The sequence below is a fragment of the Microtus oregoni genome, unplaced genomic scaffold (genome assembly GCF_018167655.1).
Source record: "Microtus oregoni isolate MIOR12 unplaced genomic scaffold, Mior012 000103F_ref0000194, whole genome shotgun sequence".
Taxonomy (NCBI): Eukaryota; Metazoa; Chordata; class Mammalia; order Rodentia; family Cricetidae; genus Microtus; species Microtus oregoni.
This window is the reverse complement of record NW_024544717.1, coordinates 145,928-161,860: the sequence shown is the minus strand read 5'-3', so window position 1 is coordinate 161,860 and position 15,933 is coordinate 145,928. Positions and strand designations below refer to the sequence as shown.

At 45.8% G+C, this 15,933-nt stretch overlaps 1 protein-coding gene across 2 annotated transcripts in view; it reads right to left on the bottom strand.

Annotated features, from left to right (window-relative positions):
- The window catches only part of LOC121443231 (E3 ubiquitin-protein ligase RNF144B-like), a 132,157-nt gene that overhangs the window by 67,040 nt on the left and 49,184 nt on the right, over window positions 1-15,933 (bottom strand). The window contains exon 1 of one of the 2 annotated variants that reach the window (XM_041644909.1): window positions 1,880-1,944. The exons of the other annotated variant lie outside the window; for it this stretch is intronic. The gene's annotated coding sequence lies outside the window, so the exon portion shown is untranslated. Of the gene's footprint in view, window positions 1-1,879; window positions 1,945-15,933 lie in introns of those variants that run through there. 2 annotated transcript variants of the gene reach the window in all.

The following is a 15,933-nucleotide window of genomic DNA, read 5'->3' as shown; positions in this document are numbered from 1 at the left end:
CCAGCAACTCCAATGCTGGACTAATTGAATTCTCAGTGCTGGCCCTCTGCGAGAAGAAAGAGGCAAGTCTCCCACATGAGCGAAGAGAGTGTGACTCAAAGACTATTTCAGTACAAGATCCTATTTCAACCTCTTGTCCATCTGTTTGCTGGGAACGTAAAGTTGCCTGGTTCCAAGCTAGAAAGGGGGATGAGATCATCAGCTAAAGCTGCAATAAGCAAAAGCCTTGAAAAGGCCCACAGATACGTAGTACAGCCACGGAGTAAGAGGTCGGGTCACACCTGTTTATCTGGCTTGACCTACATAAGGTCCTAATCTCATCCCAGGCAGGTGAGTTCAAGGAGCCAGATAAACAAAGACTGCTAGGAAATTCCTCCTTTTTAATACTAGTAAATGGAGGAGAAAAATGGTTCAAAGAAGGGCATCTTTCGGGGGCTGGAGAGATGGCTCAGCGGTTAAGGGCATTGCCTGCTCTTCCAAAGGTCCTGAGTTCAATTCCCAGCAACCACATGGTGGCTGACAACCATCTGTAATGAGGTCTGGTGCCCTCTTCTGACCTGAAGGCATACATGTAGATATAATATTGTATATATAATAAATAAATTTAAAAAAAAAAAGAAGGGCATCTTACAAGACGAGGAATTCAAACCCATCGTCCACTTGCACATCACTGAGGTGGCTCCCTACCTACTCTAGAATACAGAAACATTCCAGGGAGCACCAGACAGGGCCACTTAGGGGAACGGATATGCAGAAAGCTGCTGTGTTCAGGGCTATTGGCAAGAGCTCAGAATCTAATTTTAAGGGCAAAGAAAATTCCAAGGTCACAATTATAATTTCATCTATGTTTTTTAGGCCAAATGATCCTTTATCGTTTGGCGAGAAACGTAAACCGCAGGGACAGCAATATTTGTGTGATGTCAAGTGACCTGCAAAGAAACAAGTTAAGGCCACTATGAAAAACAAGTCACCACCCCTACCCTTTGAGTTTCCTTTTCTTGACAGCTGCAGGAGAAAATAGGAAGCATACTGACTGTTGAGATCTGATGTCTTTCCTTAGGGGCCGCTTTGTCTGAGAGGAGAATGGATGCCCACATCTACTCCTAAGAGCCCTGAGTAAACTGCGCCCAATGCAAGCAATGGTATTCATTCATTTGTGGGGAAGCAGGTCTTGCTGGGAAAGGATGCTCAATGCTAGAAAGAAACAGAGCAGTAGGTTGGGGTTGGGGGGTGGGGAGTATTCATTTCCTGTGGACAAAAAGAGCCTGGAGAATTGCTACTACAGCCCAAGAGAAAAGTCAGACAAACTCCCATGGAGGGTGGTGTCTTCTGAATAAGGGTGTGTGCGTGCGTGTGTGTGTGTGTGTGTGTGTGTGTGTGTGTGCACGCATGACATACACTTCTGCAAGTGTCTGCAGACAGTTGGGTGATAAGGAATGACTTGGAAGAACAATATATACCAAAAGAGGAATCTCGTTGTTACAGTATGTTTGGTCAATCCTGTTTTCAAAGAACTACAGTCACAGGGGCAAATGTAGAGAGACAGTCTTAGATTTCTTCTCATGTCCCAGAATACCCAGAAAGGGAGGCAGTCAAGTCATACAAACAAAAGGGGAAGAGACAGGCTTTCTTTGCCACAAGTGGAAAGTGCCCCAAAGGTATAGCACACCCCTGTGATTTCCATACCCAGGACGCAGAAGCATGAAGCTTGCAAGTTAAAATCTACCCCAGCCTTCTCGAAATGAATGAAAAAGTAAATAAATAAAGCATACCCAACCTAGCATGTGCTAAGCCTCGGTGTGACCTCCAGCACTACCCTATCCCCTCCACCCCCAAAACAAGTAATAGATTATCCATTAGTATATTACCCATGTAGTACCTTCAAATCTCACGGAAGCCACGCTTGAATGATGTCATCTTTTGGCCTCTCTGCTAAAGCTCACTGGCCCCAGCCTGGGTGCCTGTCTGAGGCATTTGTATTTAGGGACAGTTAATCTCTGCGCATGGTGGAAACGGTGCAGCAGCTATATTTCCATCCTCTGCTGGTCCACAGACTCAGCTGAGAGGCAAAGAGCAGCGAAGCAGATGTGCAAGGGAGGAGGTGAGCCTGTGAGAGCCATTACCGCTTTCTGGTTCTTGGTTCCAGTTCCTTCTGGAAGCCATCTGCATTCCTTTCAGTTCCCCAAGAAACTCTGTCCTTGTAATAAATTGTCCTTTTTTTTGTTAAAGTCAGATTAAATTTATTTCAGTTATTTGAAAATGGAAACACCTGGTGTAAACCATATAACCATAAAATAAATCAGAATTAGGCCGTGAAAAGAACACAGACTCCTGATTCTGGTAGATCCAAGCTAGTCTCCCTGAAGATGGGCTGTCTAGTCCATTATCCTAGGCTGTTTGGGCCTTGTTCCATGTCTGTCAAATGGCGTGTATAGGAGTGGCTATTAAGAAGGCATGTACAGGGTCCCTGGCACATTGCAAGCTTGAGTCAGAATTTCTAGAACTGAGAGCAGGGGTCAGAGGGGTCACAGTGGTGGAGGTGCACAGCAAGAATGCCGGCAGATTCAAGGTGTTTCCTCCGTATTGGTAGAATACTTCTCCCAAAGGACTCGAGCCTGTAGCCAGCAAGAATTCATGAGAAAGTGCTTCTGTCTAGAGTACTTCAAGCCCACATTTCTCCTGCTTCCATCGAAAACGCCATTTAGTCATTGGCAGGTAAGTTTAATGTGACTCCCACCTAGTCCTTTATATATTCTCTGGGAGCCTGTCGCTCCCCCTCTCTCTATGCTAGACTTCTCATTCCTGACTGACTTTTCAAATTCCCGTCTTACGTGACCCCTGAAGTTCAGTGGGTCACTGCCCGACTCACTGCATCACCCTCATATCAGAAGATCCAGGGCTGCCCATGGTGGGCAAGATGGCAGACATCAACTAGGTACCAGGAAGCTATAGGGGCTTCCCTATAGCTTCAGCATTAACAAGTTTCCCATGTGAGGGGCTCTCTGTTCACAGGTTGAGCAGCTGGGCACTAAGCCAATGTGATGCCAGGTGGACAAGTTATTCCATGGTAGATACACTAAGCTCATGTATCCAGCTCCTCTTTGTTTCCTGTTCGGGCAAGGCTGCTTGCTGCCTGGTTCAGTGCTGGAATTCCAGCGTGTTGCTATAGACATCTTGACAAGATGAAAATTGAAACTTAGGAATCCAGAAACATGTTTCTTTTAAGTTCTTTTTATGGTGAATGATCTTCTTTATTAAGTATTTTATTTAATATTCGTGTGTGTGTGTATGTGTGTGTGTGTGTATCTAATCCACTTCCCATTCCCTCTCTAAATCTTCCCCATCATCCTCCCTATTTTTCCTTCTCAATTCCACATGCTTTTTAAAAAATTTAATACCTACTGAGTCAATTCAGCGCTGTCTGTATGTACACAAGTTTGAGAACATCTATTGGAGAATAGGCAACCTCCTGAATAGGCCCACATCCCTGAAGAACACTGACTCTCCCTCCCCAGTTAGCCATCAAAGCCAATAACTTCTCAGATAGGAGTGGGATTTCATGAGCCTCTCCCCAGTCCATGTTGGAATTTTAGATGTTTGATCTTGTGCATGCAATCCCAGCTATTGCGAGTTTGTGTGTGTGGCTCTGCTATCACATCCAGAAAACATTGTTTACTACAGACATCCCACTCCAGCTGGCCAGTTCATCTTTCTGCCTCTTCTTCCATGATGATGCCTCAGTGATGCCTCACCCTTGGCGGGAAGGGGTGTGGTACAGATGTCTCATTTTGAGGTACACATGCCACTGTCTCCTATTCTCTGTCCATTAACTGGTTGTTGGCCTCTAAAGGAATTACCAACCACTGCAAAAAGGGAGCTTCTCTGATGGGATGGAGACACACACTAATCTGTGAGTATAAAGATATGAACTTGAGAGTAGTTTATTATGTCTGTTTAGCAGAGTAACAGTACTAGGCGCTATGCCCCAGGTAGCCATGAGTAAAAGTCCAGTTTACAGTACCAGGCGTGGGGTCCATCTTGTCAAATGGGCTTTAAACACAACAAGGAAGTGATCAATTATTCTTATAATGCCCCTGCCACTATCGTTGTTCTTCACAAAACTAAAACTCTTTATTGAGTTTCCCTAGCATATGTTAAGTATTGTTTGACCTTAACATATTTTTAAAGTACCATTGGCCGCAGATTACTTCTATATTCATGGGGGGGGGGGGGGAGTAACTAGAGAAATCTCAGTTTTACTGTAGGCTCAGTATCACTTCTTTATCATTTTTTTTTTGCTCCTCCTTCAATTTACACAGCACAGGACATAAGAGAACAATGAACTCACTTCAGAAGTTCTAAACACGTAAATATGGGACTTTGCACACTTTCTGACACACATCTTCCTACTGTATCTCATCCGTGAGTCCTAGACACTCAACTGGTCTGATGAAGTTCATGGCATTCCTTCCAGTTCTGTCTGAGGATCTGCCCTGAGGTACGGGCAACAGATAACCTGCAACCCAGCCCATGCTCTGTGCTGAAGAACACAACCCAACATGTCTCCACTTGTCTACAAGGAACGCTGGGTCTGCTATTGTGTCAGCTTAGTCTGGTTTCTGTTGCCCAAACAGAATTCCCAGGATTGGGTAGTCTGTAGAGAACAGAGGTTTGCTTGGACTCAAGGTCTAGATGCTGGAAGTCCAAAACCAAACACTTGTCTGTGGTGAGGGCCTCACGCTGCCTCAATTCATGTCACAAGACAAAAGAGCAAGCAGGTGTGCAGAAAATGTGAGGGGTGGGCTTGTTTCAAACTCCCCACGCTTGCAGTGACTAACCCAGGCTCCCGAGTGTGAAAGCCCAGGGCCAATAAGACGGCTCAGTGGGAAAGGCACTTGGCATCAAGTCTGACCAACTACAGTGGATCCCTGGAACCCAAGCTCCTGCAAGGTGTCCTCTAACTTCCATACCCAGGCAACGGTATACACCACACCCCAATAATTATATAAACGTAGATAACACTAAATTAAAATTTGGAGAGGACTCATGCTGCAGGAAGGTATTAGTCCTCAAGCACTTCTTAAAGGTCCACCTCCCAACAGAGCCAAGCAGTAATCAGTCTTCAGCGTAGGTTTTGGAGGCGACAAACCAAATTCAAATTATACAACTACTTCATCTACTATGTTTTAATTACTGACTGCTTGCAGATTTCCCACAGTGAACTAAAAAGGAGGGCAGAAAATGAGTCTATCATTTCTACAATTGTGTTCTTATGGAAAACATTCAATAAATGACAAGTAGATATGCGTGTATTTTGTGAACATAATCTATAATCTCTACTGGTCCCTCACTCAAGAAATAAAACCTTTTAGATGGCATACAAACATTAAAGGGGCTTTTGCATTTGGCTGTTGGTTGGCTTGCAGTGTTGGAGACAGAATCAAGGGCCTAGAAAATGCTGAACTAAACCCCTAGCCCAATAAAAAGGTTTTGATCTACTTCAGAATACCCTCTCCCACCAAAAGTAACTAATCCACAACAACATTACCAGGGCTAACGGTCAGTTCTAAAGAATTAAATATATCGGCAATAAAGAGACACACAATGCATGCTTTCTAGTCTTCTTTGCCTTTCTTCTACTCTAAGATCTTCCATGGCATCTCATGCCTGTATCCCAACACTCAGGAAGCCAAAACCAGACCATGAACTAAAGGCCACCACAAGCTACATAGTGAGCTCCATGGCAATCCAAACTTCAACCTAAGTCCCTCCCTAGAAAAGTAAATAAATAAGGGAAAGTAAATTGACCTTTCCAAAATAGAGACTACCACATATGCAAGCATGGAAGTGTGCGTGTGCACACACACACACATGCCCACAACTAAGTCAGCTTTTCATGAGACTTTTCTTCCCATCAGCCAGAATACATGCACGTGCTCTTCTATGTGTATGTTTCAAGTACTGGTGCAGCAGATTGAAGTACAGGAACACCTCAGAGACATTCATCACTTTTAAATGAATAATGAATATAAATCAAGATCAAGACCTATCAGGCCAAGCAGTTTCTTTATTAATTAACCAATGAAAACAACAGATTGATATATGACACTCCCACATCAGGGAAATGGGCAAGTGAAAATGTCTATTAGGTTCCGTGACAACCGGTCCGTGAAAACACTCATTTAGAGAGTGTCCTGCTAGCATGGCTATTAGACAGAAGCCATGGGTATGAGGGGTCTAACCTACAGAATGGTGTAAGTTTGGGGTAAGAAAGCACAGAGCTGGAGCTCTTAGGAACACTAATAAACAGAGCTAGCAGAAAAACAGTAATGACCAGAGCAGTAGAAAAAAAGCCAAGGGACCAAGGGAATGGAATGCATGAGAAAGAAGGGGAAAGGAAGCTCTGAGAAGCAGATAGGGGACTCCAGAATTGAGTGATAATGAAAGTCAAACAAGGCAAAGAGCAAAAGGGCTCAAGGGACCGGTGACAGTAAAAGTCAATATTGACTTCATCTAAAAAGTTCAGGCGCAGGGGTGCACACTCTTAATCTCAGTGCTGGAGAGGCGAACACTCGGCCCTAGCCTAGCCTACTCAGCAAGTTCCAAGCCAATGAGAGGGTTTGTCTTTTTAAAAAGAAAAGAATGAAGCTTTCAGAGCCATGCACGTCCTGGGCCCAGGCTGAAGATGCATCATCTAGAAAGAATTCATAGATGCCAGTTTATGGAAGTCCAGGTCTGAAACCTTGCCCCTGAGAACAGTCACCAACACCTCAGGATGCTCATCCTTGGGTATGCAGAACCACGGTGTCTGGATTCAGAGTCTGGCAGCAGACCTCAAGACAGAGTTTTCCCAAAGCATCCTGCCTCACCTCCAACAGCACCCTATTGTTTGATCTCCGAGAGCAGAGGTGGCAAGGCAGAGGGCATGGCGGGCTGGAGCAGCTGCAGCCCACACTTAATAATGCCCATGAGGTCTTCACTGAATTTCCCTGCAGCCTGTTTCAGGGCAGCATCAGCTGGGACCTTGTGGAGACATCCCAGGGCTTCGGCTACCAGCTGGCCCTGTATCCAGACCAGTGTGGTTTGACTCTCTCCTTGGACCAGCTGAACCACTTTTCGATTGATGTCATATTCCTTGAGGACATTGCCTGCTGGATCAGGAACGGTGACTTTAAATTAACTTACAACAATCCCACTCTGAGACAGCCCTGGCTCCTATTCTGAAGACCCAGCTTGTGGTACAGAAGTTCTTCAGATCGTGACTCCTGAGGGACCCTTTAGGGTCAATGGGGCTTTGAAAGAGAACGGCCCCCAGAGGTTCCTATATTTGAAGCAGTTGGTACAACTGCTTGGGAAAGATTGGAAAGTATGGCCCTACTGTCAGAGGTGTGGTCTTGTAGGAGGAGGTGTGTCACTGAAGGTGGTCTTTGAGGCTTCAAAAGCCCATGCCTTTCCTAGTTCGCTCGCTCTCTGCCTCTAGCTTATAGATCAGACGTAAGCTCCCGACTCCGGCTCTACCTCCATGCCAGCATGCCTGCTACTATGCTTTCCACCATGATGGTCATGAACTCTAACCCTCTGGAAATGTGAGCCCCCCCAAATTAAAGTTTTCTTTTCTTTTTTTTTAAATATTTATTTATTTATTTATTATGTATACAATATTCTGTCTGTATGCCTGAAGGCCAGAAGAGGGTGCCAGACCTCTTTACAGATGGTTGTGAGCCACCATGTGGTTGCTGGGGATTGAACTCAGGACCTTTGGAAGAGCAGGCAATGCTCTTAACCACTGAGCCATCTCTCCAGCCCTAAAGTTTTCTTTTATAAGTTGCCTCGGCCATGACATCTCTTCTTAGCAATAGAAACGTAACTAAGACAGATTCCCAGTTCAGACACCTACCTGAGCTCCAGCCAACTCTTCTCCCTACCCCATGGCTTCAATATTACAGAATACTTGAACTCCACCCCATCCCACGTTCCTTTCCTATCAGCTAGGCCCTCTTAATTGGAGTAAGAGTGTCTTATAATTAGCATTAATTATCAACTCAACAGGCTACAGACATGAGAGGAAAGCCTCAGTTAAGGGGTTGCTTTGATCAGATTGGCCTGTGGTCCTGTTGATGCAGGAATGCCCACCGTGGGTGGCACCATCCCTACGCAAGTAGCCCTGGGATGTATGGGAAAGCTAACTAAGCATCAGCCAGAGAGTGACACAATGAACAAGCTTCCTCCATTGTTCCCACCTGAGGATTCCTGCCATCAGTTCCTGCCTTGATTTCCCTCAGTGATGGACTGTGACCACAGAGAAGAAAACGGAAATGAACCCCTTCCTCCTCCACAATGCTTTCAATCAGAGTGCTCCATTACAACCACAGAAAAGTCTAGAGCAAAATGCCTTCTGAATTAAGCTCAATGTGAGGTGGCAAGGCAGATAGAGCCCGCTCCCCTCCCACCCATTGGCCAACACAAGCCTGTCACAGGCATTCATAGTGATGGAGTTCAGTGCAGTTTGCCTTTCTCTAGCAAGGAAAGGAGAAAACAGGTAGTTTGTACTGGGCTGAGTCTATCAGAGTGAGTCTATACTCGCAGTGCGGGGGGGGGGGGGATTGTGACTCAGTTCTTCCCAATGAACTTCAAGAGACAAACAGCTGGAGACATAGTGGAGAGTCTTGTTCAGAATGAGGCAGAGAAAGAATGGCATATGATCATTCTGTGTTTCTGCCTCTGGCCAGGAAAGAGGGAAATCGCTGCCAAATTGGTGTAATGGATGCTTGAGAAATTAAACTGGGTTGATTTATCGCGGAGACTCCTCAGCACTTAACTGACTTTGTAGAAATAAGAACCTAGCGAGTGGGGCTAGAGAGATGGCTCAGTGGTTAAGAGCATTGCCTGCTCTTCCAAAGGTTCTGAGTTCAATTCCCAGCAACCACATGGTGGCTCACAACCATCTGTAATGAGGTCTGGTGCCCTCTTCTGGCCTGCAGACATACACACAGACAGAATATTGTATACATAATAAATAAATAAATATTTATTTAAAAAAAAAAAAAAGAGCCTAGCGAGCCGGCCTTGTCCCCTTCACGTAGCTTGGCTGTTAAAGACAAATGATAGCCGTGCTACATGAACGAGACATGGTCTCTGTGACCATGTGACACAAGAGTATCGGAAAAGCCCTTCCTCACAGCGAGCAGTCACTAAAGATGACAGTGAAAACCAGGCGCCCACCTTCTCAGTGCAGTGGCCAGTGTGCCGGTCAGTCTCACAATCTGGAGGTCCTGAGTTCGAACCTCAGAGGAGGCAGCCATAACCTCTTATTCTTGGACTGGAAATGGCTCAGAGTCAGGAGGCCTTTTGAAGCTAAGAATAGAGACAAAGATCCTTCTCTGACACACTGTCTGGCAGGTAGGTAAAGAAGCAGTTACCCTTGAAATAATCACCCAATTTGAGTTGGGGATAAACTCACTTGTAGAGTGTTTGTCCAGCACATTTGATGCTCTGGCTTTCGTCCCCAGCTTTACAAAAAATAAAGAAGCAAATAAATCACTGAGTTTTCTTCCCCGTATTTAGTACTGAGATCATTCTTACAGATTCTGGGGACCATCAAGCAGTTAAAGGCAAAGCTTTTCAATAACAGCCGAAGCATCTCACACAGAAAGCACCTTGTCACGTGTGTCCTAGTTAATGTCCCACACCTCGCATACACAGCTCGCCTTCAAGTTCTCTTGGTTTTTCTGAACACATTTAGGAAACATGGTATCATTACAGCCACAGCAGAGGGTCCTCGGTCACAGCATTCCCACTGCGAAGCAGCTGATTTCCAAATCTCCACCCTCGGCCGCGGTAGGGGAGGTACACTCTTGCCTCACGGCAGCATGAGTATTTACAAGGCAAGTCACAAAACATAGCCCATGTCACTCCTCGTTAATGCTTGACAAAAATGATTATGTCCTCAAGAGGCCTTTAAGAAATAGCCTGAACTGAATGATGTCCCTCTGAAATTCCCGTTCTAGCCCCAGCTCCGCAGCACTGCAGAACTTGGCCGTATTTCAAAAAAGATAATAGGTTGAAGCGAGAGGATGGAAGTGTGTTTTCTTTTCTTCTCCTTCTTCTTATTCTTTCACTTATTTATTTAAAAAAGAAAACAAACGATCTTTTTTTCATTTTACATACCAATCCCAGTTCCCGCTCCTTCCCCTCCTCCCATTCCCCATCTAGCCCCTTCTACCCCCATCCACTCCTCAGAGAGGGTAAGGCACATTGCTTTGGGGAAGAATCAAGGCCATCTAGGCTGAGTAAGGCATCCATCCAAAGATTCTAGGTTCCCAAAAAGCCAGTACCAGCACTAGGGATAAATCCTGGTGCCACTGCCAGTGACCCTGCAGTCTGCCCCAGCCCTACAGTTGTCACCCACATTCAGGGGGACTAGTTTGGACCTATGCCATTTCCTTTCCTGTCTAGCTGGAGATGGGGAAGTGTGTTTTCATCCGGTCTCACGCATGTCTTTGTAAGAAATGGACATTAAGATACAGACACACACAGAGGACGACACAGAGAACAGGCTGCCATCTAGAGCCGAGAGAAACTGGTACTTTGAGCCAATTCCTGAAGATGGCGTCACTGTGAGAAATAACCCTGTCGGTTCATCCCATCAGTCTGTGCTTGCTCTGGCGACCCCAGAAAACTGACCTCTGGAGTGAGCATTTCACACAGGACACATCAATTAGGACTGGGGGCGAATGGCCCTTGAATCCTAGCAATTAACCTCTCCTTTGCCAGCAGGCAGATCTGGAACCATTCAAAAGCAAAAGTCCTTCTACATCTCCCTGACACCAAAAACATGAAGAAAATGATAACTTCACCAACAAAATTAAGCAGTATTAAATTATAGCCTAAAGCATGCAGTCAATATTCATATGGCAAACTGATATAAATAAGTAACTGAAGAGATGTGAGTAGAAAATTGACCCAGCATTCATATGGAAAATTTTCAGACAGTTAATACATATTGAGACTCAACTCTTAAGGAAGTGGAGTGTAGACACACATTCCTTACACGCACACAATGACTTCCTTCTACGAGTACCAGAAGGGAAGAAGTGAAAAGTCGCTTTCCAAGTGGAAAAACCCAACCACCACTGACTCAGCTAACGTCCACACGGTAAGTCATCTCCATAATCCGAGACCAAGATATGAGGGCTAAGAGCCTGCTTTGGGAGTCTTTCCCCCTAAGAACTGGTGAGCCTGATCTGAGCTTGAGAAAAACACCAGACAAATCCCCAATCCCAGCTGAAGAACAACCTAAAAATACATCTCAAAACTGCCAAGGTCATCAAAAACAAGGGAAGGCCGAGAAGCCTAGCCAAGAGCAGCTACGAAGAGATGACTAAAACTACCGTGGTGTCCTGGATGGGGTCCCGGAACAGGAAACGGATATTGGGTAAGCGCTCAGGAAGTCTGAATTAAGTGTGGATGTTAGTTAATTTAAAAGGTGATAAATATACCACACCTAATGGGGGATGTTGATAATGGGGAGGTTGCTGGTGTGTGGAAGGAAACATGTAGGATGCTTTTGTGCCTTCCTCAGTTTTCCTGTGACCCTAATTTTTTTCTAAATATTTATAAAATGAAAAAATGCTAATACTCTATAGACAGACGTGCTCCGCAGAAGTGCTGTGTGTGTGTGTGTGTGTGTGTGAGCACATGCGCGTGCACATTTTACAATAGTCCCATACAGCCCGGGCTGTTCCACATCTCACTCTGAAACTAAGCATGTCCAAGTTCTGGGATTACAGGCATGCAACCACCATTCCTGGTTATTCATAGAATTTCAAGAAATCTTTCTTCACCATTGGCAAAGGCCCCAAAGGTGGCTGGAGGGCAGGCTCTCGCCGCCGGAGAGTTCACTGGTGTGCCAAAACTGAAATAAGCCCCACCGGAGTAATTCGCAGGGACACGTGGTAGCTCCACGGGTATGAAATTCTAGAGGCCCAGACAAGGAAGTTCTCTTGATAGATTCGCCTATGTCCAGAGCTAGCTCTGCACCTCCCAGGCTCAACAATGGTTTTCTTAGCATCTTAAGACCGAATGGGTCTTACGGATGCTGACTCACACCAGCAGAAGTCAGCGGCTATCATACAACAAAACAGGGTGCCAGGCAGCCGGGCAAACCCAACAGGCTGAGCCAGACGGGGTGAGGCCTGAGAGTGTATATTCTAGCCAGGGATCCGATGCTGTTGCTCCGACGGTACTGGAAGTACTGGACGTCCAATGGTCAACTTTAGTTGTTTTTCAATCCTAGCTCACATTAGAACTAGCTGAGAGGAGGAAAAAGTTGGGTGGAAAGAATCCTTATAAATGCCCCCGGCCCCTCGTACCAATCAGATTAGAACATCAGTGGGTGAGACTCAAGCAGAAATCCTTGCTGGAGCTTTACATGTCTCCAGGTGCTATTACTTTTCCGGGTTGTTAGGCATCAAGAGTCTAATATCCCAGGATATTCAGATTTAGGTCCGGGGCAAGGCCCTAGACTCTGTGTCCGTCAAATGCTGAGTGACCCTTAGCTGGTGTTTGAGAAATGTACAAGTCTTACCTTGCTGACTCAGAAACTGATCCTCAGAAGAAAGACTGGCATTGCTTTTACCTTACTCCAACCCAACACTCCCCATCCTGTTTTGGAGAATCCATGGTTCAAGGGAATGTGTTACCTAAGGTTGTGCATCAATACAAACCAATGCTTTTTTACGGTCGAGCTTCCACAGCCCCACGCTTACAGTTAGTGCAACAAAATAGTTCCCTTGTATTTAAATACTGCTGTTAGCCATGCAGCATTACGTCAGACAAGTATTTCATAAGCAATTAGTAGAATAATTTAAGGTCCACGGTGCGCTAAATAGGAATCACATGAGACACTAGCTCTGTAGACAGGGAAACTGAGGCACAAAGGTGACAACAAAGTCACCTGAAGAATGAATTTAACCCCACCAGGGAAGGATAGAGTCTTTATCTTACCCTAGCACCATAACCCTTTGAGGGAGCAGGAGTTAAAGAGTTTGTCATGTGTTACTTCCTGTCTGAAAAGCAAGCACAGAAAAGATTAAGAAAGCTAACATTTGTTCTATCAAGTGCTTGGCTCCAACTTTTATTTTTTTCACCTAATCGGAGTCATACATATCCCTATTGTGGACACACAATATCATCTTACACAATGGCAGAAAGAACCACATCGCTGGATGTCACTGTTTAAAGGAGGGAGCGGGAGGCAGGGAACAAACCAGCATCGTCTTCCAAGTGGATTTGGAAGACTAGAAACTGAAGAAAGCTGGTTATGAGGACACGTCAGGGTGAGAAGAGACTGAGCAAGGGCTGGGGTGGCTAAGGGAAGAGTCTTGGAAGGGAAGTCATAGGTGTCAATGAACCTGGAAGTCATAGGCTGTGTTCAGTTACCCAATCCCATAAGCCAATTAAAAGAGCCAAATTAATCATGGAAATGTGGTCTCCTGGGGAACAGAGACAAAGAGATCCAGCAGGACCCCCAAGTCTATTGTTGGGAGTCCTAATGTAAGACTGAAGTTTAAATAGAGGGCCAAGGATGTGCACATCTGGACAGTCCTGGTCTAGTGTGGTCCTGCCCACCACCAACCCATTCTGTTCTGGGCTTCAGTCTCATCCCCTAAGATGGTCTGAGAACTTATCAGAACTGTGTGAAATCTCTTCCCAGGAAACAACGTTCCTGCTCTGGTGTCATCTTTCCCTTCTTTCTCCCAGTATGAGACTCCTGGGAAATTCTCATTTCTTTCGGGTCTAATGCTTCAACGGTCTGTTAGCCAGATTGAGGGAGACACGTGTCTCCTGAAGAACACCTCCATTTCAGCAAGGCCAGGTGAAGGAGATCTCTGATTCACAAAGAGTGGAGCTGCCCAAGTTCTGAGAATGTGATAAGTATTTCGTCCAGATATACCCACTTCTCGGGGCAAATCTCAACAAGTCAGGGCACATAGATGAGGTCTGTCCACTTTCAGGGATGACAAAACCTGGAGTTGCCTTTGGAGGAAATCTCACATCCTCCAACTCATGTAGGGAAACAGAATGACCATCGCTTTGCTCCGTGCCTGCCTGATCTTTTCTTCCGGGGCAGTGAATGGTACAGGATGAAGAAGGAGATACAAACTCAAGTCTTTAATGCCAAAGTACTTTAAATATCTGGCCAAGAGCCCGGAGCTACTGCCTATGTCTTCAGGGAAAACACTGATAAGAGGTAGCTGAAAACTACCTTATCCCAATCTCCATCTGATGAAGGCCATCAAAAGCCCCTCAAACTAAGAGAAGCTACACCGCAGATCTGCCTTAAAGACACCTGCCTGTCTTCCAACACTCCTAAGGTTGAACACTATTTGTCAGATATGACGGTTACTCTCAACTGCCAACTTGATGAGATTAAGACTCACTTGGCTGCTGGGCATGGATTTGAGGGGTTGTCTTGATCCGGGTTCATTGAAGTGGGAAGATGGACCTACTGTGGGTGGAGCCATTCCCTGAGCTGGGATCCTGGAGCGGAGAAGTGGGAGAAAGAGAGCTGAGTACAAATGCCCACCACTCCCTGCTTCTTGACTGTGGCTGTGATGTAACCAGCAGCCTCGTATCCCTCCTGCCTTGATCTCCCTGCTTGACAGACTTGAACTGTGAGCCGCCGTAAAGTTGCTCTTAGTACGGTAACAAGAAAAGTAAATGTGTCAGGCAATCAAGGGGCAGTGAGGCCTTAGGAAGTCTAGACCTCTAGGTTCGTTAGGTAAACAGAAAGGATCTGAAAGAACCGAGAAGAAGCTGCACAAAGACAGGTTTCAGAGAGGATGAGAAAGGGGCGTGTCTCAGCTCACTGGGATGCTGTGACATGCTGTCCTAAACTGGGGAGCTCATGAGTTTATTTCTCACAGTTCTGGAGGCTGGGAGTCAAGACCAAGGCCCATGGTATATATAAAGTGCCACCTCCTAGTTAATAGGTCACCGTTCTCTCAAGGTAGTCTCACACAGCCAAAGGGCCGGGGGGGACGCTCTGACCACTTCTGTCCCCAGGACCAAAACACCTCCTGAAGTCCCCATTTCCTAATGCCTAATTCCTAACCTTGGAGTTAGGGTTGTTATGAAGTGGATGAAAACTTGTTTCCCGAGGGATGGCACTGTTTTGGGAGGTTATAAAACCTTAAGGGGGAGGGACATTGCTGGAGGAATAAGAATGGGTCATTGAAAGTAATCAGTGGACTTGGGATGGTCTGTTTCCTACTCTGTCTTGTTTTCTTGGTCCACTGAACAAGCTGTCCCATTCTGCCAATGCCATTGCTGTAAGCCATTCTAGTCACCCGTGTCTTTCCCACACTCTCAAACAAGGAGCCAAAGTGAATTCTCCCTGTCCCCCACCCTTAAACTGCCACATGTCAGGCGTTTCGTCTCCACACTGAGAAAAGTAATGAAAATAAGATTTCAACAGTACTAGCTCTGGGGGCACACACACCCTGACACCACAAGCTGACGAGAAGCCTGCTTCAGCAGCGAGAGCGTCGAAAGAGCACGGCTCTCATCTCAGAATGAGCTGTTCGGGTTCTTCCTGTGGGCTTGGACAGCTCTGGGCCCACAGGCATCAACCGGGAGGTGGACAAAACTAAGCAGGAAATGTCCCACCCTTAACTGAGTGGGATGGAGATGCTCTACATTCTATGAGACACACTTTCCCTAACAGGGGCAGGTGAGTTAGGCAAGTGTGAGTGGCAGGATTGCCAGCGAGAGGAAGCAGGCAATGATGGCCGTGGCTAAAAGGAAGCCCCGTGCATAAATGGAAACACGTGGGGGGGTTTCAGTGATGGCAATGCCTGAGCAAAGATATTACAGTGTTCTATATTTCAATCCCTTTTTATTGCATTCCTACCATGATCTATTTGAAAATGT